This window comes from Macaca nemestrina, chromosome 13 (assembly GCF_043159975.1).
Source record: "Macaca nemestrina isolate mMacNem1 chromosome 13, mMacNem.hap1, whole genome shotgun sequence".
NCBI lineage: Eukaryota > Metazoa > Chordata > Mammalia > Primates > Cercopithecidae > Macaca > Macaca nemestrina.
Genome location: NC_092137.1, coordinates 48,160,006 through 48,184,155, shown reverse-complemented (window position 1 = coordinate 48,184,155; position 24,150 = coordinate 48,160,006). Strand labels below are relative to the sequence as shown.

The window sequence follows — 24,150 nt, the reverse complement described above, 5'->3', positions numbered from 1 at the left end:
CATTAATTAGTTGCAATTTAATAATAGACTTTTTTCACAAATAAATAAAAATAGTATTTAATCCTTTCAACATCACTGTAAGGCTGAGTATTTGATTTGTCTGTTTATTTATTTATTTATTTATTGTTAGAGCAAAGGTCTGCATTATGTTGCCCAGGCTGGACTCCTGGGCTCAAGCAATCCTCCTGCCTCAGCCTCCTGAGTATCTGGGACTACAGGCACTCCACACAGCACCAAGTTTAGGCTGGCTATTATTATTACCATTTTAAAGAAGGGAAAGTCAAGGTGAGAAGGGTTAGGAACTTCACCCTTGAAGATGTGTTACAGCAAACTGCTCTCCCTTCCAAGCCTTTAACACAGCTCTCTTGGTCCAGTTATCTAACTGGAGGTCTTTATTAAAATGCCTCCTGGGCCTGCTTTTATAAAAGCACCTTTATGCAGTTTAGTAAACTTCCAAGTATTTTAATGGGAAAATCTCTTAATGAATCCCTTTGAAGCTGCCAACACCTTTCAGATATATTTGCAGTGACACCATGAGTTTCTTTTTAACCTGTTGAAACAAAGTACCCAATGTTTGATGTTAGGCTCTGAATCCTAACCCATCTTCTACCTGGGGCAGTACATTGAGGGCAGTGAACTGCTACTTGCATTGGGAGTTATACCTGACGTAAATGACGAGTTGATGGGTGCAGCACGCCAACATGGCACAAGTATACATATGTAACAAACCTGCACGTTATCCACATGTACCCTAGAACTTAAAGTATAATAAAAAAAAAAAAAAAAGAAGAAAAGGATCCACGTATGTGTTGTCCGCATTATCACTCTCCCTCTGAACCCACTTGTTTTCTTTTAGCTGATGTTTGTTGCATCACTCCTGGGCTTTAAGATACTCAAGAGGGGACAGTCAAGTCTCCCCACTCAGAACCAAGTAGGTTAAAGAAAGAATAAAAAGGTCAAAACAATAACAACAAAATAGAAACATCACAGGGTCACTCCTATCCCACTTCATGTCAGCTGGAGCCCAGGCCCTGACATTACCCTACTACCCCACATACTTAGACCAAACTAAGAAAGGCTCAAAGTGTGGAGTTTGGTGCATCACACCAAGCCTTCATTTACTCCACTAATTTTTCCATCTGCACCTTCCCCCATTAACCAGGCAGTACTGCTTCTATGTGATCTAGGCTTGTTCCCCAAGCCCTTTCCCTCTTCTTCCCAAGTGTGATCTAGGCTTGTTCCCCAAGCCCTTTCTCTCCTCTTCCCAAGTGGAGCCATTCTCACTCTCTGCTTCATTCCCATTGCTCCAAAATGTCTGTGCCTTCTACAGTTAGCTAGCCTGATAAGCCAATCCATGCAAATATATCAAAGGTTTATAGTAGAAACTCCTTTCTCTTCCCATATAAACTACACATAGTTCCTTCAAGACTAAACATACCCAAAACTTAAAAGAAATAGTATAAATATGTAAAATGCCCCCTGCCTTATTTTGTAAGTAATTTATCATGAAAATCTTTCCCCATCAATCCATTTTCTGCAGCATCCTTTTTAATGTTTCAAAATTCACTTATACTTCCCTGTCTTCCCACTGTTGAGCATTTAGGTTTTCTCCAGTTGTTGGACATATTGAACATTTTACACCTAACTCTGTACACACAAAGCATGATTTCTATATTATAAGGAACACAGCCTTGGTGAATAGGGAGGAGGCCCCTAGAAGGCCTGCTATGCAGTTTTATTTTGTGTGTGTGCCTGAGGTGACCTTTCTTTTAACAGTATCTGCTCACCTTGGCTTACAGTCATAGTTGGGGACTGACTTGGAGAAAGGGCTTGGGGGCTGATGAACCTTGATATTTGTGTCTAAAAATTCACTTTTATTGTATATAGTTCTTTTTATCAGCTTCAATAAAAGCTGGTGAAATCAAGCCCAAATTCTCATGGCCAATCCATGAGAATTCTGTCTGGGCAATTAAAAAGGCAATTAAGTTCCTACAGTACATATGGAGTTTGTGGGGCCAGCAGCTGGTCTGAGCCTTGGACTGGCTGCTTTTTCTTCCTTTGCTTCTCAGCCCTTTTCTTCTGAGTTACAGAAGGTTAACAGAGGCATTAATTGTCCTCTCTTCCAACATTATGTTGGAATACAGGCATAATGATGATGATGGTGATGATGATGAGGAGGACAGTGATGATGATGATGTCAGCAATGATAATAGAACTTCAGTCATATGTCACTTAATGTTGGGGATACATTCTCAGCAATGCATGGTTAGGTGTCATTTCATCATTGTGTGAACATCATAGAGTGTACCTATACAGACGCAGATTGTACAAACACATATAATTCACATATTTCTGAGATTAGGGGGTTTACTTACCCAGAAAAAGCAAAGCTTGAATACACTGGGGAGTCTCTACTCCTAAGAACAAAGGGCTGACATTTGGGAAACTTGACTTGGTTGTTACAGAAAAGTGCACCATCAGCCAACTAGGAGTATTAAAAAGAGCTAAACGTGAAAGGTGAAGAAGGGGGCATAAAATGATTTTTTTTAAAATTGGTCACCAGAAGGAGCATGATTTTGATAGCTCTGGACTCAGGGAAGAATCTGGGGGGGATATTGGTCCTATGTATGTATTGGACTTGCTGCTCGTGCCTGTAAAGAATGAAAACCATGGAGCCACTGGCATGATTCCCAAACATAAAACATCTGGGAACAGCAGCCATGTGGCATGGAGTGACTCTCTGCTTTTGTCAGGACGAACAGGAGAGTAGTATCCTAAATCTTTTGTCTTTGTGATGTTTCTGTTACTCAATTTGCCAGTCACATACATAGGAAAAAAGATATTTACCAGAATTTACAGGATCCACCACAGGAATATGGAGCAACCAATGTACTTAGGGGCTTTTACTTTCAAGTCTGCCCACCTGGAGTTCCTGGGACTGATTGTGATCCCTTGGAAGACACTCAGAAGCAGGTGGTGCCAGTGGAAACGCCCCTACCTACTCTGTGAACATAGAAAAGAAGTTTGCATCTGAAATCACTTAGGGAAGGTTTCCACTCCAAAGCTGCTATTGTCTGCCAAACTCTTTGAGAGGGTTAAGAATAAAGAGTTGACTACAGTCAGGTGCTTGATAATCAACTCTGTAGACCTTAACCTGAGCCCAGTGAAGTAAAGGAAGAGATAACGGTAAAGAAAACAGAAATTCCCCAGGATTCGAAGCACAGCCTGTGATAAGAAGATCCTTCCTATTGCCAGATCTTTGGCAGCCATTCTGTCAGTTCCCACAGACCGATATTTATCATCCGAGCCAGAGGACCCGCAGGGGAACGTGAGTGAGGCATGTGCTACACTTAAAATGTCAACTAAAATCCGGTATTCCTCACTGACCATTAGTTTCACACTTAGAAATATTAGCTGAAGTTTTTTCTGTTATTAACATGTTTCCAATATATGAATGTGTACCATTTAAAGTGTACTTACAATGTATTCATCGCTGCTACGAAGAGTAGGCGTGGGGTAACGTTTTTACTCTTCACAAATCTGTGAGGCAGCCGCTGCCATTATAACGATAAGAACTTAAGCACAGAGAGCGTAAGTGATTGGTCTAAAATCAGACAGTGACCAAGGGGTACAGTGGGGATTTGATCCTGTCTGAGTGAGGACAGACCTAGATGGTATGATATAGCCATTTCTCCTAGGCTACAAACCTGTACAGCGTATTACTGTACTGAATACCATAGGCAACGGTAACACAATGGTAAATATTTTTGTATCTAAACATATCTAAACATAGAAAAGGTATGGTAACATTTATAAAAAGCTTTTTTAAATGGCACACCTGTATAGGGCACTTACCAGGAATGGAGCTTGCAGGCTGGAATTTGCTCTGGGTGAGTGAGTGAGTGAGGGTGAGTGGATGGGAAAGCCTGGGACATACTGTACGTTACTGTAGACTTTATAAACATTGTACATTTAGGCGACACTAAATTGATTTTTAAATTTTTTTCAATAATAAATTCACCTTAGCTTACTGTAACATTTTTACCTTAGAAACTTAAAAAAATGTATCTCTCTTTTTTGCAGTAACATTTAGCTCAAAACACACATATACGGCTGTACAAAAAATATTTTATTTCTTTATATCCTTATTTTATAATCTTTGTTCTAATTTCTTTTTTTTTTTTTTTTTTTTTTTTGAGACGGAGTCTCACTCTGTTGCCCAGGCTGGAGTGCAGTGGTGCAATCTCGGCTCACTGCAAGCTCCACCTTCCAGGTTCCCGCCATTCTTCTGCCTCAGCCTCCCGAGTAGCTGGGACTACAGGGCTCGCCACCACGCCTGGCTAATTTTTTTGTATTTTTAGTAGAGACGGGGTTTCACCGTGTCAGCCAGGATGGTCTCGATCTCCTGACCTCTTGATCTGCCTGCCTCGGCCTCCCAAAGTGTTGGGATTATAGGCGTGAGCCACCGCGCCTGACCGCTTTGTTCTAATTTTTAAATTTTTTATTTTTGTTTTTTACTTTTTAAACTTTGTTTTTTTTAAAAAAAAAACTAAGACACAAGCAACACACATTAGTCTAGGCCTACACAGCAATTTCACTGTCTTCCTCCTTCACATCTTGTCCCCCTGGCAGGTCTTCAGGGGCAATGACACACATGGAGCTGCCGTCACCTGTGATAACAATGCCTTCTTCTAGAATATCTCCTGAAGAACTTGCCTGAGGCTGTTTTACAGCTAACTTTTTTTAAAAAATAGGAGTATACTCTAATAGTAAAAAATATATAGTATAGTAAATATATAAACCAGTAACCTAGTTAATTATCATTATCAAGTATTATGTACTTTACAGAATTGTATGTGCTATACTTTTATACAGCTGGCATGGCAGTAGGTTTGTTTATGCCAGCATCATCACAAACACATGAGTAATGTGTTGCACTAGATGTTACAACGGCTACAATGTTGCTAGATGATAAGAAGTTGTCAGCTCAATTATAATCCTATGGGACCATCCTCATATATGGGGTTCATTGTTGACCAAAATATCATTGCATGGTGCATAACTGTATTCAGTGAATAAGCAGTGACTCTGGCTAAAGTGTTCCTTCTACTAGCAAAATCTTCTAGTCTGAAAACAATACTACAGAGCAGAAGAACAGGGTAATTAGAACTGAAGTCTTCTCATCCCAGAAGAAATACGGGGACTCAGTGATCACTCTGTCTCCTTACAATGTGATCCAGTTCTGTGTCCATCCTGCTGTTCCTATTTTCATGAAGGACAGACTTTACAGGCCTTCGACAATTTAAAAGCAGACACTTGAGGATTAAACTGGAATTGAGGCAAAGATTCATAAATCTCCTTCTAGCCACAAGAAGGTTGGAGACTTTGCCTCCAAAATCCTGGGGACAGGGACTGATGCGCTATCCATCACCTTGATGTGTTCAACATTCAGTTACAGAGAGGAGCTCAATTTTAATAGAATGCCAAGGGAAGAGCCTAGTGGACTATCAGGTTTTGATTTAAGGTATTACAAAAAGTGTGTATATTCTGTGTCAGAAAGATAGAGGATCTTTTCTTGTGACCAGAATTAGAGATCTTTCCAGCAAAAGACGTCTGAAGGGCAACTGTATACTACACTAGAGGCAATTGCCAGGTTCTCAGACATTCTTACCACATCATCTTCCATTTTTTATTGTGGTTCTCTCATAAAACTTTGGGCTGTACTGTAAAATGTGAATTGCTTTTATTAAAAGTCCACTTTCATTTAATGAGGCAGGAACATATGATATGAATGGGAGGCAATCTGGGGAGTATAATCTGGGAAGACTATGATTCCCTTGTTGTATGATTTCAGGGACACCAAAAAGATTCCACCATGTCTCCCATTAAATGTACCTATTCCTTCATTAAATAACTTTCTTCCCTTTGAGTTCAAGGTCTTGCTGTCTTCCAAAGTCCCCAGTTATGATGGAATTACATAATCAGCTAACGTTTTAGAAGGGATGCACTTTATTATATGTTCATTTTATTTTATATTTTTAAAAATTAGTGTAGTACTTTTTCTGATGAAATCTTACCTAGAACCCAAATACACAAATGCATAGCAACTCTGAAGGAGGTTGGAGGGCAGGGGTTCACCTACTCGGCTTCCTCTCCAGCCTAAGGAAGTCCAGAAGACAATGGTCAATTGTGTGTTTTTAAAACAAAATTCGAATTAAACATTTTCAGGGTCCTTAAGCAACCCTGCAGAACCTTAGGTTCCTCAGCATACAGTGGGGATAATTAAAAAGTGGACAACTAGGTATTATGTGCCTCTCACTGTAATGCTCTAGAAATGGCATGGACCTTTACCATCTGTGAAGTACCCCCACAAAATAACAACACACATCTAATCAAGCCTCTGCTTCTAAATTATCTCTTTACAGGAAGTAAGAGGATAGAAAAACTAGTTAAATTACACCACAAATAACATGAGTAAACAGCCAAGTGGGGAATGAGGGAAATTCTATAGGACAAATGACCTGGTTCTTTCAGTAAATAAATAGCATGAGAAAGGAGAGGAGTCAGGAAAACTATTAGATTTTAAAAGGCAGCAATAACAAAAAGACAAACAACCCAGTCCATTTCTAAAATGGACAAAGGACTTGAATAGACATCTCTGCAAATAAGATATATAAATGGCCAAGTAGCACATGAAAGATGCCCAGCATCATTACTCATTAGGGAAATGCACATCAAAACCACAAGGAGGTACCACTTCACACCACTCCACACAGTATGATTCCTATGCTCAAAAATACAGAAAATAACAGGTGCTGGCAAGGATGTGGAGACATTTGGAACCCTCATACATTGCTGATGGGAATGTAAAATAGTACCACCTCTGTGGAAAACAGTTTGGTGGCTCCTCAAACAGCTAAACAAGGTTACCATATGACCCAGCAATTCCACTTTGGGGTATATAACCAAAATAATTGAAAACTGGTATTCAAACAAATACATGTATATGCATGTTATAGCAGCACTGTTCACCATAGCCAAAAGATGGAAACAGCCCAAATGTCCATTGATATTGTTTGACTGTGTCCCCACTCAAATCTCATCTTGAATTGTAGTTTCCATAATTTCCACGTGTCCTGGGAAGGACCAGGTGGAGATAATTGAATCATGAGGGCCATTTCCCCCATCCTGTTCTCATGATAGTGACTGAGTTCTCACGAGAGCTGATGGTTTTATAAGGGACTTCCCCCTTCACTGGGCACTCATTCTTCTTCTCTCTGTTGCCATGTGAAGAAGAGCGTGTTTTCTTCCCCTTCTGCCATGATTGTAAGTTTCCTGTGGCCTCCCCAGTCATGCAGAACTGTGAGTCAATTAAACCTCTTTCCTTTATAAATTACGCCCTTATAGCAGTGTGAGAACATCCATCAACAAATTAATGTATTAAGTGTGGTATATATACACAGTGAAATATTCAGCCATAAAAAGGAATGAAGTACTGATTCATGCTACAATATTGATGAACTTCAAAAGCATGCTAAGGGAAAAAAAGCCAGACAAAAAGACGTGTATTTTATAATTCTATTTTATGAAATATTCAGAATAGGTAAATCCGTAGAAACAAAAGGCAGATTGATGGTTGCCAGGAGCTGGTGGAAGGGGAGAATGAAAAGCAACTGCTTAATGAATAGGGCTTTGGGTTTCCTTTTGGTGTGAGGAAAATGTTTTGGAACTAGAAATAAGTGGTATTTGTACAACTTTGTGGGTATACTAAATGCCACTGAACTGTTCTCCTTAAAATGGCTAATTTTGACTGGGTGCAGTGGCTCACACCTGTATCCCAGCATTTTGGGAGGCCAAGGTGGATGGATCACCTGATGTCAGGAGTTCAAGACCAGCCTGATCAACATGGTGAAACCCTGTATCTACTAAAAATACAAAATTAGCCAGGCGTGGTGACACACACCTGTAGTCCCAGTTACTCTGAAGGCTGAGGTGGGAGAATCACTTGAACCCATGAGGCAGAACTTGCAGTGAGTTGAGATTGCACCATTGTACGCCAGCCTGGGCAACAAGAGCAAAACTTTGTCTCAAAAATAAATAAATAAATAGGCTAATTTTATGTTATGTAAATTTTACTCAATAAAATAGGTAAGTTCATGATTGATAGATTTTTTTAAAAAAACTTGAGAAATATATCAACCAAGTGCAATAGACCTACACCTTGTTTTGTTTGAGTCAAAGCAATTATAAAAATACATTTCTGAGGTAGCTGGAGAAACTTGAACATGAATTGAACGTTAGATGATATTATGGAATTATTGTTAATTTGTTTGTTTGCTAATGGCATAGAGATTGTGTTTTTTAAAAATTTCTTCTCAGAGATTCAATGGTGCCTAGGATGTGCTTTAAAATACTCAAAAGGAAGAGTTCAAAGGGGGAATAGTTGAAACAAGTTTGGCAAATTTTGGGCAATTGATGAGGGTAAGTAATATGGACATAGGCATGATTGCTACTTTTGTGTACATTTGAAATTTTCCATAATAAAACACTTTAATACGGTTTAAGAACCATAGATTTATTTGATGCCATTTATAGTCCTTTGATATATGTGCTGGGAGGTTTTTGGAAAACATGGGAAGAAAGAGGTAAGGAGAAGGAAATGTAACAGGTGGAAAAGGGGAATAACGGGAAGGAATATTAAAACAGTAGAAAACTACGTTCTCTAGGACTTTGCTAGGGGTATATCCTTCAAGAGGAAAGAGAATACTGCACTTCCTCAGCTGCAAACCTCAGCGCACCCTGACTGCTTTCAGTGGCTGCAGTCACAGGTGACCTGGATGATGTATAGGAGATATTCAGTGTGTCTCTTCCCAGGGCAGAAGAAACAGCATTCCCACCACTATTACCATCAATGTTTACTGGGAATCATCCACGCACGAAATACTGTGGTTATCAGCAGCCCTAAGTTGAACCACAGCCTTAAACAGTGTCCTGCCAACAGCTAGTGATTGCATCCAAGTGGCCCTTACTGGACTTGGCTTGGAGACAGAAGGGATCTGACATACCACAGCTCCTTCTTGATGCTGTGAAGTCACAACAGATGTTAGCAGTGTTGAGTGCTAAGGGTCAGGGGCCCTGGACTCTAGTTCTGTCACTGCCACCTACTAGCTGTGTGCACCTGTGCAAGTCTCTAGTTGCCCACTCTCAGTATCTCATTTGTAGAATGAGAGTTTTGATGGTTTATCTTGTCCCTTCTATCCCTGCAAGGCATTCACTGCATTCATTCATTCATTCATTGCAGGTACATTTATTCTATAAATAACTTTAATATGTCCACTGTTAGCAAAGCACTCTAAGGCTTTGTTAAACACATAATTGCTAGAGTTTTCCCTGAGCAGAACTCTCTAATGGTCTCTTGACTCCAAGAGTTGAGAGTTAATTACTCAAGGCTTCTCCTCTAAATGGGAAAACTATAACAAGTACCTTTCTTAATCCTTAGCATACGTGCCTCACAGTGTAGCCCTAATATTAAAGAAGGGAAATAGCTTTATTTTGCAATCATTGAAGGGTAAGGAGTTCTCCTGAATTTCTTTTCCTCTTATTTAAAAAAACCCTGAAATTTTTCTATATGGAAGAAAACGTCTGATAACATTTTTCTCTACATCTTTCCAGATATCATTTATAATGGTTATGTAGTATGCCTGTGTATGAATGCACTATAACTAACTTAACAATTCTTTCCATAGTTAGTTCCCTACTGTAAAAATACTGGAATGAACATCCTTGGACATACATCTTTATTTGTTCAAGAAATTTCTACAAATGAAATTTCTGGATCAAAGGAAATGCACATTTGAAGTTTTGATAAAACAGTTTAAGTGCCCTCCAGAAAGATCACAGCAATCTGTACTCCCACTAGCGCTATATGAAAATGTCCGTCACTGCATTCTTCCTTCCCAACATAAGCGTTGGCGTTTATTTCAGTCTTTGCCAATCAATCCTTCCTGACATTTTACAGGATCTCCTATAATGCTATGTTTGCATTTCTATACCTGAGAGGTGCTCTACCACCATTTCAGTATTTCCAGAGGTAGCAGCTTCCTTTTCCTGTTTTTTTTTTTTTTTTTGGTAGAGACATGGTCTTGCTATGTTGCCCCAGGCTAGTCTCAAACTCCTGGCTTCAAGCAATCCTTCCGCCTCAGCCTCCCAAAGTGCTGGGATTACAGACATGAGATGCCATGACAAGCCCCTTCCCCCATTTCTGAGGGGATGGGAACCTATCACTATAAGCCTGTGCCTCCTAGCTGTCAGAGCAGCAGTTGGGAGGACACAGCCAGCCACAGCTGCTCCCTCTCTTCATCCTTCTGCTGTAGGAAGCTGGCTTTCCAATTAAATACTGCATTTCCAGCTTTAGCAGGTATTCATTCAAATTCTCTTTTTAATCCCAAGCAACTAAAGTTAATTCATCACTGCTCCTGGTTTTGGCTATGTAAAATAGTCTTTCCGCACCTTAATTCTGTAATTAACACTTGATTTTTCGGTATAATTTGACTAGACTAGTGATAAAGGAGATTGAGAGAGGGATAGAGGAGATTCTGTTTCATTTGGATTCCTTTCCATTATGATTTCCTGCTAGCTGCCTGACGTATAGTTAGACAAACACAGAGGAAACACCACACCATAGGTAACTCCATTTTTCAGTCTTAAAAGATTCAATTGGATTAATAATTGTTAGCAATGATTTATCATACTGGTAGGGAACAATTTCCAACAAATTAAATACCTAACTGATTTTTTTTTTTTTTTTTTGGCCAATCTTTCCTCCCCCACCTTCCCCCTCATGACATAACAGTCCTAAGGTTATGAAAACATATGGAGACAGGTTATGAGAACCAATAAGGTTCAGAACATACTGTCTGCCAGCCTAAGCTGCCTTTGTGATTGTGTACAAATTCCTGTTTCTGTTTTCTCTGCAGAGAACAGGCTCTTACATATTGGTCTCAGTACATTGTGAGACCAGCCCTATCTCTGGGGTCTCTCACCCTCAGCCCAAGTCTCTCTCAAATAAACTACTGGTGAAGGTAGTGTTTCTAGCCAATGCACTGATAGAAGAAATTAGAGTGTTTTATTCCCTCTGAAGAGGACAAGATGTGAAAGGCAAGCTTTTTAGAAGGGTCACAGAGGGCTATGGATTTTCGCTGGTCGTAAATCAAGCTGTTGATAAAAAGCAATGAGCTTTCCCGGAAGGTGCGATTTGAAGTAGGCCTGACCTAGGACATGGTGAACATACAGCGCATTAAATAAGAGGCCACGATCACCTGGGCTACAGCCGAGTGGCTCCAATAATTTTTTTTAAGTTTTATGTTGAAGACACCAGGGAGTACTTTAAAATTACAATCTTTTGGAGAAAGCCCTTCATTTGCCATGCACCAGGGGAAGCTGCTAGAATCTGTGGCCAACAGAGGACTCACCTCCTCCTGCTTTGCTTTGAATTCACACCTTCTCTTCCCCAGAAAGAAAGATCCAGTTGGTTTAGGGCAGTGTTATTCAACTTTTTTTAAGACACGCCTTATTCAGATAAATATGAAAATCTCATACACATACCCCCACAGAGATTCTGATGGCCTCTACACATACTCAGCTTAGAAATCACTACCTTCTGGCTGAGTTCAGTGGCTCATGCCTATAATCCCAGTACTTTGGGAGGCAGAGGCAGGTGGATCACATAAGGTCAGGAGTTCAAGACCAGCCTGGCCAACACAGTGAAACCCCATTTCTACTAAAAATACAAACATTAGCTGGGCATGATGGCAGGCACCTGCAATTCTAGCTACTCGGGAGGTTGAAGCCTAAGAATCACTTGAACCTGGGAGGCAGACGTTGCAGTGAGCCAAGATCATGCCACTGCATTCTAGCCTGGGCAACAGAGCGAGACTCTGACTCAAAAACAACAAAAATCACTACCTTCTGCATCCCCCACCAGCTGAAAGATTCTATTTAGCTTTATTTGCAGTTGTTTTATCACGAAAATAATAAGGGTGGCCAGGTGCGGTGGCTCATGCCTGTAATCTCAGCACTTTGGGAGGCCGAGGCAGGCAGATCACCTGAGGTCAGGAGTTCGAGACCAGCCTGGTCAGCATGGCAAAACCCCATCTCTACTAAGAAATACAAAAATTAGCTGGGTGTGGTGGCGTACACCTGTAATCCCAGCTACTCAGGAGGCTAAGGCACGGGAATCACTTGAACCCAGGAGGTGGAGGTTGTAGTGAGCCAAGATCACACCACTGCACTCCAGCCTGGGTGACAGAGTGAGACTCCGCCTCAAAAAAAAAAAAAAAAAACAGAAAAAAGAAAAAGGGATTGTTTTTATTTGCCAAATAAATGTTTCCAAATATTGAAAATGATTTTTCTAACTGTATGTTTCTTCCAAGGGTGAATAATGGCCATCCCAGAAGATCAAGAAATACCATATTCCTGACATTCACCAATCTAGACCCCTTTTCCTGCCCTCCTCCTGTGCACCATGCTTGTATTTAAGATCCCGGTCATTTATGCTTTAGTATGAATCTGTCACTCTGTTGCTTCTCTGTAAATATGTAAACAGAAAGCTTTATCCCTGATTAGAAGTGAAAGACTTCTGCTTGCGGAAATAGATATTCAAAGTGGAAGACTGGACTCCCAGAATTTCCAAATCTTACAGAACCCAGAACCCACCCACACCTACTGAATCAACTTCTCCAGAGATGTGGCCTGGGAATCTTTATTATTGCAAATTTTTCCAGGTAACTCTGATGCACATCCAGGTTTTTTCTTTATTTTTATTTTTTTATTTTATTTTTCCATAAGTTATTGGGGTACAGGTGGTATTTGGTTACATGAGTAAGTTCTTTAGTGGTGATTCGTGAGCTTTTGGTGCACCCATCACCCGAGCAGTATACACTGCACTGTATTTGTAGTGTTTTATTCCTTGCCCCTCTCCCACTCTTCCACCCAAGTCCCCAAAGTCCGTTGTGTCATTCTTATGCTTTTGTGTCCTCATAGCTTAGCTCCCACATATCAGTAAGAACATAAAATGTTTGGTTTTCCTTTCCTGAGTTACTTTGCTTCGAATAATAGTCTGCCATCTCATCCAGGTCACTGCAAATGCTGTAATTCATCCCTGTTTATGGGTGAGTAGTATTCCTTCATATATACATGTATATATGTATATACATACATACCACAGTTTCTTTTTTTTTTTTTTTTTTTTTGAGACAGAGTCTCGCTCTGTCGCCCAAGCTGGAGTGCAGTGGCGCTATCCTGGCTCACTGCAAGCTCCGCCTCCCGGGTTCACGCCATTCTCCTGCCTCAGCCTCCCGAGTAGCTGGAACTACAGGCACCCGCCACCGCGCCTGGCTCATTTTTTGTATTTTTAGTAGAGACGGGGTTTCACCATGGTCTCGATCTCCTGACCTTGTGATCCGCCCGCCTCGGCCTCCCAAAGTGCTGGGATTACAGGCGTGAGCCACCGCGCCCGGCCCACAGTTTCTTTTTTGTTATTATTATACTTTAAGTTATAGAGTACATGTGCACAGCGTGCAAGTTTCTTACATAGGTATACATGCGCCATATTGGTTTGCTGCACTCATCAACTCATCATTTACATTAGGTATTTCTCCTAACGCTACCCCTCCCCCAGTCCCGTACTCCCCAACAGGCCTTGGTGTGTGATGTTCCCCACCCTGTCTCCAAGTGTTCTCATTGTTCAAGTCCCACCTATGAGTGAGAATATGCAGGGTTTGGTTTTCTGTCCTTGTGATAGTTTGCTGAGAATGATGGTTTCCAGCTTCATCCATGTCCCTGCAAAGGACATGAACTCATCCGTTTTTATGGCTGCAAAGTATTCCATGGTGTATATGTGCCACGTTTTCTTAATCTAGTCTATCATTGATGGACATTTGGGTTGGTTCCAAGTCTTTGCTATTGTGAATAGTGCTGCAATAAACATACATGTGCACATGTCTTTATAGTAGCATGATTTATAATCCTTTGGGTATATACCCAGTAATGGGATTGCTGAGTCAAATGGTATTTCTGGTTCTAGATCCTTGAGGAATCGCCACACTGTCTTCCACAATGGTCGAACTAATTTACACTCCCACCAACAGCGTAAACGCCTTCCTATTTCTCCACATCCTCTCCAGCATCTCTCGTTTCCTGACTTTTTAATGATCCCCATTCTAACTGGTGTGAGATGGTATCATTGTGGCTTTGATTTGCATTTCTCTGATGACCATTAATGATAAGCATTTTTTCGTGTGTCTCTTGGTTGCATAAATGTCTACTTTTGAGAAGTGTCTGTTCATATCCTTTGCCCACTTTTGATGGGGTTGTTTTTTTTTTTTTTTCTTGTAAATTTGTAAAAGTTATTTGTAGAATCCGGATATTAGGTCTTTGTCAGATGGGTAGATTGCAAAAATTTTCTCCCATTCTGTAGATTGCCTGTTCACTCTGATAGTAGTTTCTTTTGCCATGCAGAAGCTCTTCAGTTTAATTAGATCTCATTTGTTCATTTTGGTTTTTGTTGCCATTGCTTTTGGTGATTTAGTCATGGAGTCTTTGCCCATGCCTTGTGTCCTAAATGGTATTGCCTAGGTTTTCTTCTAGGATGTTTATGGTTTTAGGTCTTATATTTAAGTCTTTAATCCATCTTGAATTAATTTTTGTATAAGGTGTAAGGAAGGCATCCAGTTTCAGCTTTCTACATATGGCCAGCCAGTTTTCCCAGCACCATTTATTAAATAGGGAATCCTTTCCCCATTTCTTGTTTTAGTCAGTTTTGTCAAAGATCAGATGTTTGTAGATGTGTGGTATTATTTCTGAGGCCACTGTTTTGTTCCATTGGTCTATATCTCTGTTTTGGTACCAGTACCATGCTGTTTTGGTTACTGTAGCCTTGTAGTATAGTTTGAAGTCAGGTAGCATGATGCCTCCAGCTTTGTTCTTTTGCCTTAGGATTGTCTTGGCTATGCAGGCTCTTTTTTGGTTCCACATGAACTTTAAAGTCGTTTTTCCAATTCTGTGAAGAAAGTCATTGGTAGCTTGATGGGGATGGCAATGAATTTATAAATTACCTGGGGCAGTATGGCCACTTTCACAATATTGATTCCTCCTATCCATGAGCATGGAATGTTCTTACATTTGTTTGTGTCCTCTTTTATTTCGTTGAGCAGTGGTTTATAGTTCTCTGTGAAGAGGTCCTTCACATCCCTTGTAAGTTGAATTCCTAGGTATTTTATTCTCTTTGAAGCAATTGTGAATGGGAGTTCACTCATGATTTGGCTCTCTGTTTGTCTGTTATTGGTGTATAGCAATGCTTGTGATTTTTGCACGTTGATTTTGTATCCTGAGAATTTGCTGAAGTTGCTTATCAGCTTAAGGAGATTTTGGGCTGAGACAATGGGGTTTTCTAACTATACAATCATGTCATCTGCAAACAGGGACAATTTGACTTCCTCTTTTCCTAATTGAATACCCTTTATTTCTTTCTCCTGCCTGATTGCCCTGGCCAGAACTTCCAACACTATGTTGAATAGGAGTGGTGAGAGACAGCATCCCTGTGTTGTGCCAGTTTTCAAGGGGAATGCTTCCAGTTTTTGCCCATTCAGTATGATATTGACTGTGGGTTTGTCATAAATAGCGTGTATTATTTTGAGATATGTCCCATCAATACCTAATTTATTAAGAGATTTTAGCATGAAGGGTTGTTGAATTTTGTTGAAGGCATTTTCTGCATCTATTGAGATAATCATGTGGTTTTTGTCATTGGTTGTGTTTATGTCATGGGTTACATTTATTGATTTCTGTATGTTGAACCAACCTTGCATCCCAGAGATGAAGCTGACTTGATCTTGGTGGATAAGCTTTTTGATGTGCTGCTGGATTCGGTTTGCCAGTATTTTATTGAGGATTTTTGCATCGATGTTCATTAGGGATATTGGTCTAAAATTCTCTTTTTTTGTTGTGTCTTTACCAGGCTTTGGTATCAGGATGATGCTGGTCTCATAAAATGAGTGAGGGAGGATTCCCTCTTTTTCTATTGTTTGGAATAGTTTCAGAGGGAATGGTACCAGCTCCTCTTTGTACCTCTGGTCGAATTTGGCTGTGAATCCATCTGGTCCTGGACATTTTTGGTTGGTAGGCTGTTATTGCCCCGATTTCAGAACCTGTTATTGGTCTATTCAGAGATTCAACTTCTTCCTGGTTTAGTCTTGGGAGGGTGTATGTGTCCAGGAATTTATCCATTTCTTCTAGATTGTCTAGTTTATTTGCATAGAGGTGTTTGTAGTATTCTCTGATGGTAGTTTGTATTTCTGTGGGATCAGTAGTGAGATCCCCTTTATCATTTTTTTATTGCATCTATTTGATTCTTCTCTCTTCTTCTTTATTACTCTTGCTAGTGGTCTATCAATTTTGTTGATCTTTTCAAAAAAACGGCTCCTGGATTCATTTATTTTTGGAAGGTTTTTTTGTGTCTCTATCTCCTTCAGTTCTGCTCTGATCTTAGTTATTTCTTGCCTTCTGCTAGCTTTTGAATGTGTTTGCTCTCACTTCTCTAGTTCTTTTAATTGTGATGTTAAGGTGTCAATTTTAGATCTTTCCTGCTTTCTCTTTGGGCATTAAGTGCTATAAATTTCCCTCTACACGGTGCTTTAAATGTGTCCCAGAGATTCTGGCACGTTGTATCTTTGTTCTCATTGATTTCAAAGAACATCTTTATTTCTGCCTTCATTTCGTTATGTACCCAGTAGTCATTCAGGAGCAGATTGTTCAGTTTCCATATAGTAGTGTGGGTTTGAATGAGTTTCTTAATCCTGAGTTCTAATTTGATTGCACTGCGGTCTGAGAGACAATTTGTTAAAATTTCTGTTCTTTTACATTTGCTGAGGAGTGCTTTACTTCCAATCATGTGGTCAGTTTTAGAGTAAGTACAATGTGGTGCTGAGAAGAATGTATATTCTGTTGATTTGGGGTGGAAAGTTCTGTAGATGTCTATTAGGTCCACTTGGTGCAGAGCTGAGTTTAAGTCCTTGTTCATATCCTTGTTAACCTTCTGTCTCATTGATCTAATATTGACAGTGGGGTGTTAAAGTCTCCCATTATTATTGTGTGAGAGTCTAAGTCTCTTTGTAGGTCTCTAAGGACTTGCTTTATGAATCTGGTTGCTCCCGTATTGGGTGCACATATATTTAGGATAGTTAGCTCTTCTTGTTGAATTGATCCCTTTACCATTATGTAATGGCCTTCTTTGTCTCTTTTGATCTTTGCTAGTTTAACATCTGTTTTATCAGAGACTAGGATTGCAACCCCTGGTTTTTTTTAGTTTTCCATTTGCTTGGTAGAGCTTCCTCCATCCCTTTATTTTGAGCCTATATGTGTCTCTGCACATGAGATGGGTCTCCTGAATACAGCACACTGATGGGTCTTGACTCTTTATCCAATTGGCCAGTCTGTGTCTTTTAACTGGGGCATTAAGCCCATTTACATTTAATGTTAATATTGTTATGTGTGTAGGTCGGGCGCGGTGGCTCAAGCCTGTAATCCCAGCACTTTGAGAGGCTGAGATGGGCAGATCACGAGGTCAGGAGATCGAGACCATCCTGGCTAACATGGTGAAACCCCGTCTCTACTAAAAAATACAAAAAACTAGCCAGGCAAGGTGGCAGGCGCCCGTAGTCCCAGCTACTCGGGAGGCTGAGGCAGGAGAATGGCGTAAACCCAGGAGGCGGAGCTTGCAGTGAGCTGTGATCCAGCCACTGCACTCCAGCCTGGGTGACAGAGCAAGACTCCGTCTCAAAAAAAAAAAAAAAAAAAAAAAAATTGTTATGTGTGAATTTGATCCGTCATTATGATGTTCATTTGTTATTTTGCCCATTAATTGATGCAGTTCCTTCCTAGCTTCAATGGTCTTTACAATTTGGCATGTTTTTGCAGTGGCAGGTACCAGTTGTTCCTTTCCATGTTTAATGCTTCCTTCAGGAGTTCTTGTAAGGCAGGCCTGGTGGTGACAAAATCTCTCAGCATTTGCTTGTGTGTAAAGGATTTTATTTCTTCTTCACTTATGAAGCTTAGTTTGGCTGGATATGAAATTCTGGGTTGAAAATTCTTTTCTTTTAAAATATCGAATATTGGCCCCCACTCTCTTCTGGTTTGTAGAGTTTCTGCCGAGAGATCCGCTGTTAGTCTGATGGGCTTCTCTTTGTGGGTAACCTGACCTTTCTCTCTGACTGCCCTTAACATTTTTTCCTTCATTTCAACTTTGGTGAATCTGACAGTTGTGTATCTTGGAGTTGCTCTTCTCAAGGAGTATCTTTGTGGTGTTCTCTGTATTTCCTGAATTTGAATGTTGGCCTGCCTTACTAGGTTGGGGAAGTTCTCCTGGATTATATCCTGAAGAGTGTTTTCCAACTTGGTTCCCATTCTCCCTGTCACTTTCAGGTACACCAATCAAACATAGATTTGGTCTTTTCACATAGTCCCATATTTCTTGGAGGTTTGTTCATTTCTTTATACTCTTTTTTCTTGAATCTTGTTTTCTCATTTAATTCATTAATTTGATCTTCAGTCAGTGAAGTGGAAAGATATCCTTTCTTCCACTTGATCAAATCAATTACTGACGCATGTGCATGTGTCACGAAGTTCTCATGCCGTAGTTTTCGGCTCCATCAGGTCATTTAAGGTCTTCTCTACACTGTATTCTAGTTAGCCATTCGTCTACCCTTTTTTCAATGTTTTTAGCTTCCTTGTGATAGGTTAGAACATGCTCCTTTAGCTCAGAGAAGTTTGTTATTACCAACCTTCTGAAGCCTACTTCTGCCAACTCGTCAAAGTCATTCTCCATCCAGCTTTGTTCCATTGCTGGCGAGGGGCTGCAATACTTTGGAGGAGAAGAGGCACTCTGGTTTTTAGAATTATCAGTTTTTCTGCTATGGTTTCTCCCCATCTTTGTGGTTTTATCTACCTTTGGTCTTTGATGTTGGTGACCTACAGATGGGGTTTTGGTGTGGGTGTCCTTTTTGTTGATGCTGATTCTATTGCTTTCTGTTTGTTAGTTTTCCTTCTAACAGTCACGTCCCTCAGCTTCATATCTGTTGGAGTTTGCTGGAGGTCCACTCCAGAGCCTGTTTGCCTGGGCATCACCAGCGGAATTGCAGAACAGCAAAGATTGCAGAATAGCAAATATTGCTGCCTGATCCTTCCTCTGGAAGCTTCGTTCCCAGAGAGTCACCCACCTGTATGAGGTGTCTGTCGGCCCCTATTGGAAGGTGCCTCCCAGTTAGGCTACAGAGGGGTCAGGGACCCACTGAGGAGGCAATCTGTCCGTTCTCAGAGCTCAAACGCCATGCTGGGAGAACCACTACTCTCTTCAGAGCTGTTAGACAGGAACTTTAAAATCTGCAGAAGTTTCTGCTGCCTTTTGTTCAGCTATGCCCTGCCCACAGAGGCGGAGTCTATAGAGGCAGTAGGCCTTGCTGATATGTGGTGGGCTCTGCCCATTTCAAGCTCCCCAGCTGCTTTGTTTACCTACTCAAGCCTCAGCAATGGTAGATTCCCCTCCCCCCACCAGGCTGCAGCCTCGCAGATCAATCTCAGACTGCTGCACTAGCAGTGAGCAAGACTCTGTGGGCGTGGGACCTGCCAAGCCAGGCATAGGAGAGAATCTCCTGGTCTGCCAGTTGCTAAGACCATGGGAAAAGCTTAGTATTTGGGCGGAAGTGTCCCGTTTTTCCAGGTACAGTCTGTCATGGCTTCCCTTGGTTAGGAAAGGGAAATCCCCCAACTCCTTGTGCTTCCTCGGTGAGGCAACACCCTGCCCTGCTTTGGCTTGCCCTCCATGGGCTGCACCCAGTGTCCAACTAGTCCCAGTGAGATGAACCAGGTACCTCAGTTGGAAATGTAGAACTCACCCATCTTCTGCATTGATCATGATGGGAGCTGCAGACCGGAGCTGTTCCTATTCGGCCATCTTGGAACAGACCCCCATGCCAGTTTCTTTATCCACTCTTTGATTGATGGGCATTTGGGTTGGTTCCACAATTTTGCAATTGTGAATTGTGCTATAAACATGCATGTGCAAGTATCTTTTTCAAATAACGATTTCTTTTCTTCTGGGCAGAAACCCAGTAGTGAGATTGCTGGATCAAGTGGTAGTTCTACTTTTAGTTCTTTAAGGAATCTCCACACTGTTTTCCATAGTGGCTGCACTAGTTCACATTCCTACCAGCAGTGTATAAGTGTTCCCTGATCACCACATCCATGGCAACATCTACTGTTTTTTTTATTTTTTGATTATGGCCATTCTTGCAGGTGTAAGGTAGTATTGCATTGTGGTTTTGATTTGCATTTCCCTGATCATTAGTGATGTTGAGCATTTTTTCATATGTTTGTTGGCCATTTGTATATCTTCTTTTGAGAATTGTCTATTCATGTCCTTAGCCCACTTTTTGATGGGATTGTTTGTTTTTTCTTACTGTTTTGAGTTTGTTGTAGATTCTGGATATTAGTCCTTTGTCAAGTGTATAGATTATGAAGATTTTCTCCAACTCAGTGGATTGTCTGTTTACTCTGCTTTTTTGTTCCTTTTGCCATGCAAAAGCTCTTTAGTTTAATTAGGTTCCAGCTATTTATCTATGTTGTTATTGCATTTGCTCTTGGGTTCTTGATCATGAAATCCTTGCCTAAGCCAATGGCTAAAAGGATTTTTCCAATGTTATCTTCTAGAATTGTTATGGTTTCAGGTCTTAGGTTTAAGTCCTTAATCCATCTTGAGTTGATTTTTGTATAAGGTGAGAGATGAGGATCTGGTTTCATTTTCCTACTGTGGCTAGCCAGTTATCTCAGCATCATTTGTTGAAAAGGGTGTCCTTTCCCCACTTTATGTTTTTGTTTGCTTTGTCGAAGATCAGTTGGCTATAAGTATTTGGGTTTATTTCTGGTTTCTCTCTTCTGTTCCATTGGTCTATGTGGCTATTTTTATACCAGTACCACACTGTTTTGGTGACTATGGCCTTATAGTATAGTTTGAAATCAGGTAGTGTGATGCCTCCAGCTTTGTTATTTTTCTTAGTCTTGCTTTGGCTATGTGAGCTCTGTTTTTGTTCCATATGAATTTTAGAATTGTTTTTTCTAACTGTGTGAAGAATGATGGTGGTATTTTGATGGGGATAGTGTTGAATTTGTAGATTGCTTTTAGCAGTATGGACGTTTGCACAATATTAATTCTACTCATCCATGAGCATGGAATGTGTTTCCATTTGTTTGTGTCATCTATAATTTCTTTCAGCAGTGTTTTGTAGTTTTCCTTGTAAAAGTCTTTCAACTCCTTTTTAGGTATATCCCTAAGTTGTTTGTTTGTTTAACCTATTGTAAAAGGGTTGAGTTCTTGATTTGATTCTCTGCTTGGTTGCTGTTGGCATATAAAAGAGCTACTGATTTGTGTACATTAACCTGGTATCCTGAAACTTTGCTGAATTCTTTTATCAGTTCTAGGAGCTTTCAGGAGGAGCCCTTAGGGTTTTCAAGGTAAACAATCATATTGTCAGTAAAGAAGGATAATTTGACTTTCTCTTTACCGATTTGGATACCTTTTATTTCTTTCTCTTGTCTGACTGCTCTGGCTAGGACTTCCAGTACTATATTGAAGAGGAGTGGTGAGAGTGGGCATCCTTGTTTTGTTCTCATTCTCAGGAAATGCTTTCAACTTTTCCCCATTCAGTATTATGTTGACTGTGGGTTTGTCACAGATGGCTTTTATTACATTAAGGTATGTCCCTTGTATGCCAATTTTGCTGAGGATTTTAATTATAAAGCGATGCTGTATTTAGTTGAATGTTTTTTCTGCATCTATTGAGATGATCGTGTGATTTTTGTTTTTAATTCTATTTATGTGGTGTATCACATTTATTGACTTGCATATGTTAAACTATCCCTGCATCCCTGGTGTAAAGCCCACTTTATCATGGAGGATTATCTTTTTGATATGTTGTTAGTTTCAGTTAGCTTGTATTTTGTTAAGGGTTTTAGCATCTATGTTCACCAAGCATATCGGTCTGTAGTTTTCTTTTTTGGTCATGTCCTTTCCTGGTTTTCGTATTAGAGTGATGCAGCTTCACAGAATGAATTAGGAAGCGTTCCTTCTTTCTCTATCTTGTGGAATAGTGTCAAAAGGATTGGTACCGATTCTTCTTTGAATGTCTGGTAGAATTCTGCTGTGAATCCATCTGGTCCTGGGCTTTTTTGTGTTGGTAATTTTTAAGTTACCATTTCAATCTCGATGCTTGTTATTGGTCTGCTCAGGATATCGAATTCTTCACATCCAGGTTTGTAACCAACCAATTGACTCTACTTTTCTTATTTGCTCCAGAAAAAAATTTTTTAACATTCTCATCACATTTTAATAGTTCATATTGTGAATCTCACCTTCCAATTGAAAAATATAAATAAACTATTTTCCAAGGTTACTTTACCATTAGGGTGAGGGCATGTGATAGGATCTACCATTCAGATGCACCTATGTAAGACTTTGATTCAGAAAGAGCTGCCTAAGGGAATAGCCTGGCCAATGACTGTACATTTTTTGCTAGCACAGATAACCACAGTGGCAGTGTTTCTGGGGTTGTCAGTAGTGGCTGCAGCTTGCCAAAAAGCTTCCTCATTGGGCCAGTTCAGCAATGTGGGTCTAGATGTTACTCCTAAGGGCTCAGTCTAGAGTACTGATTCTCAATCTTAGCTGTTTATGGGAATCACCTGAGGAGACTATTTAATATATCAATGCCTGGGTTCTATTGCAAACATCTGATTTATGATATGAGGCGAGGCATGGGCATTAGCTCCCAGGTGATTCCAATGTGTAGCCAAATTTGAGAATAGACTTAAGCCTCTGTCTTTCTTTGTTACAACAACAATTTATAAATTTTTTCCCAATTAAAATAGCTATAGTATGCTGGGCATGGTGGCTCACACCTATCACCCAGTACTTTGGTAGTCCAGGGCAGGAGGATCACTTGAGGCCAGGGGTTCAATACCAGCCTAGGCAACATAGAAAGAACTCATCTCTACTTTAAAAAATTAAAATAATTAGCTGTGGTGCTATGTGTCTGTAGTCCTATTCAGTCCAACTATTCAGTTGTCTGCACCTAAGAAGTATGATCAATACAGATTCCCAAGGTCTTTTCCAACTCTGAAAACATAGGATTTTATGGTGCTCCGTCTTTTCAAATTGTTAAAGGAGTACCAAGAAAATTCAATGAGGAAAAGTAGTCACTTAAACACATGGTCCTAGGACAACTGAATAGCCGAAAGAATGAAGTTGGACCCCTACCTAACACTGTATACAAAAATTAACTCAAAATGGATCAAAGACCTAAATGTAAGAACTAAATTATAAAATTATTAGAAGAAGTAATAGATATAATTCATCTTAACCTTGGATTTGTCAACGGTTTCTTGCATATGACACAAAAATCACAAGCAACAAAAGAAAAAATAGATAAAATGGGCACCATCAGAAGTAAAAAGCTTTTGTGCCTCAAAGGACATCATCAAGAAAGTGAAAAAAAAAACACATAAAATGAAAAAAATTGCAAATTATATATGTAATAGGGGACTTGTATCCAAAATATATAAATAATTATTACAATTCAACAATAAAAAAATAAATAACCCAATTGAAACAGTCAAAGGATCTGAATAGACATTTCTCCAAGGAATATATAAAAATATCTAAAAAACACATGAAAATATGGTCAACATCATGTCACTAGGGAAGTGCAAATTAAAACCATAATGAGATACCACTTGGATGGCTATAAAAACAATGAAAAATAACAAGTGTTGGTAAGAATACAGAAAAATTGAAACCCTCATAAACTATTAGTGGGACTATAAAATGGTGCAGCAATGTTGGAAATCAATGTAGTAGTTAAAAGCATTAAATGTAGAGTTGCTATGTGACCCAGAAATTTCACTCCTTGGTATATGCCCAAAAGAAATGAAAACATATGTCCATACACAAACTTTTATGTGAACGTTCATAACAGCATTATTCGTCATAGGCAAAAAGTGGAAACAACCCAAATGTCCATCAACTGATGAATAAATGAATAAAATGTG

General features: G+C 39.9%; 1 long non-coding RNA gene across 2 annotated transcripts in view; it reads left to right on the top strand.

The window, feature by feature from the left end:
* Positions 1-24,150, top strand: part of LOC105464991 (uncharacterized) — an 89,708-nt gene that overhangs the window by 3,239 nt on the left and 62,319 nt on the right. The gene's annotated exons all lie outside the window — the stretch shown is intronic.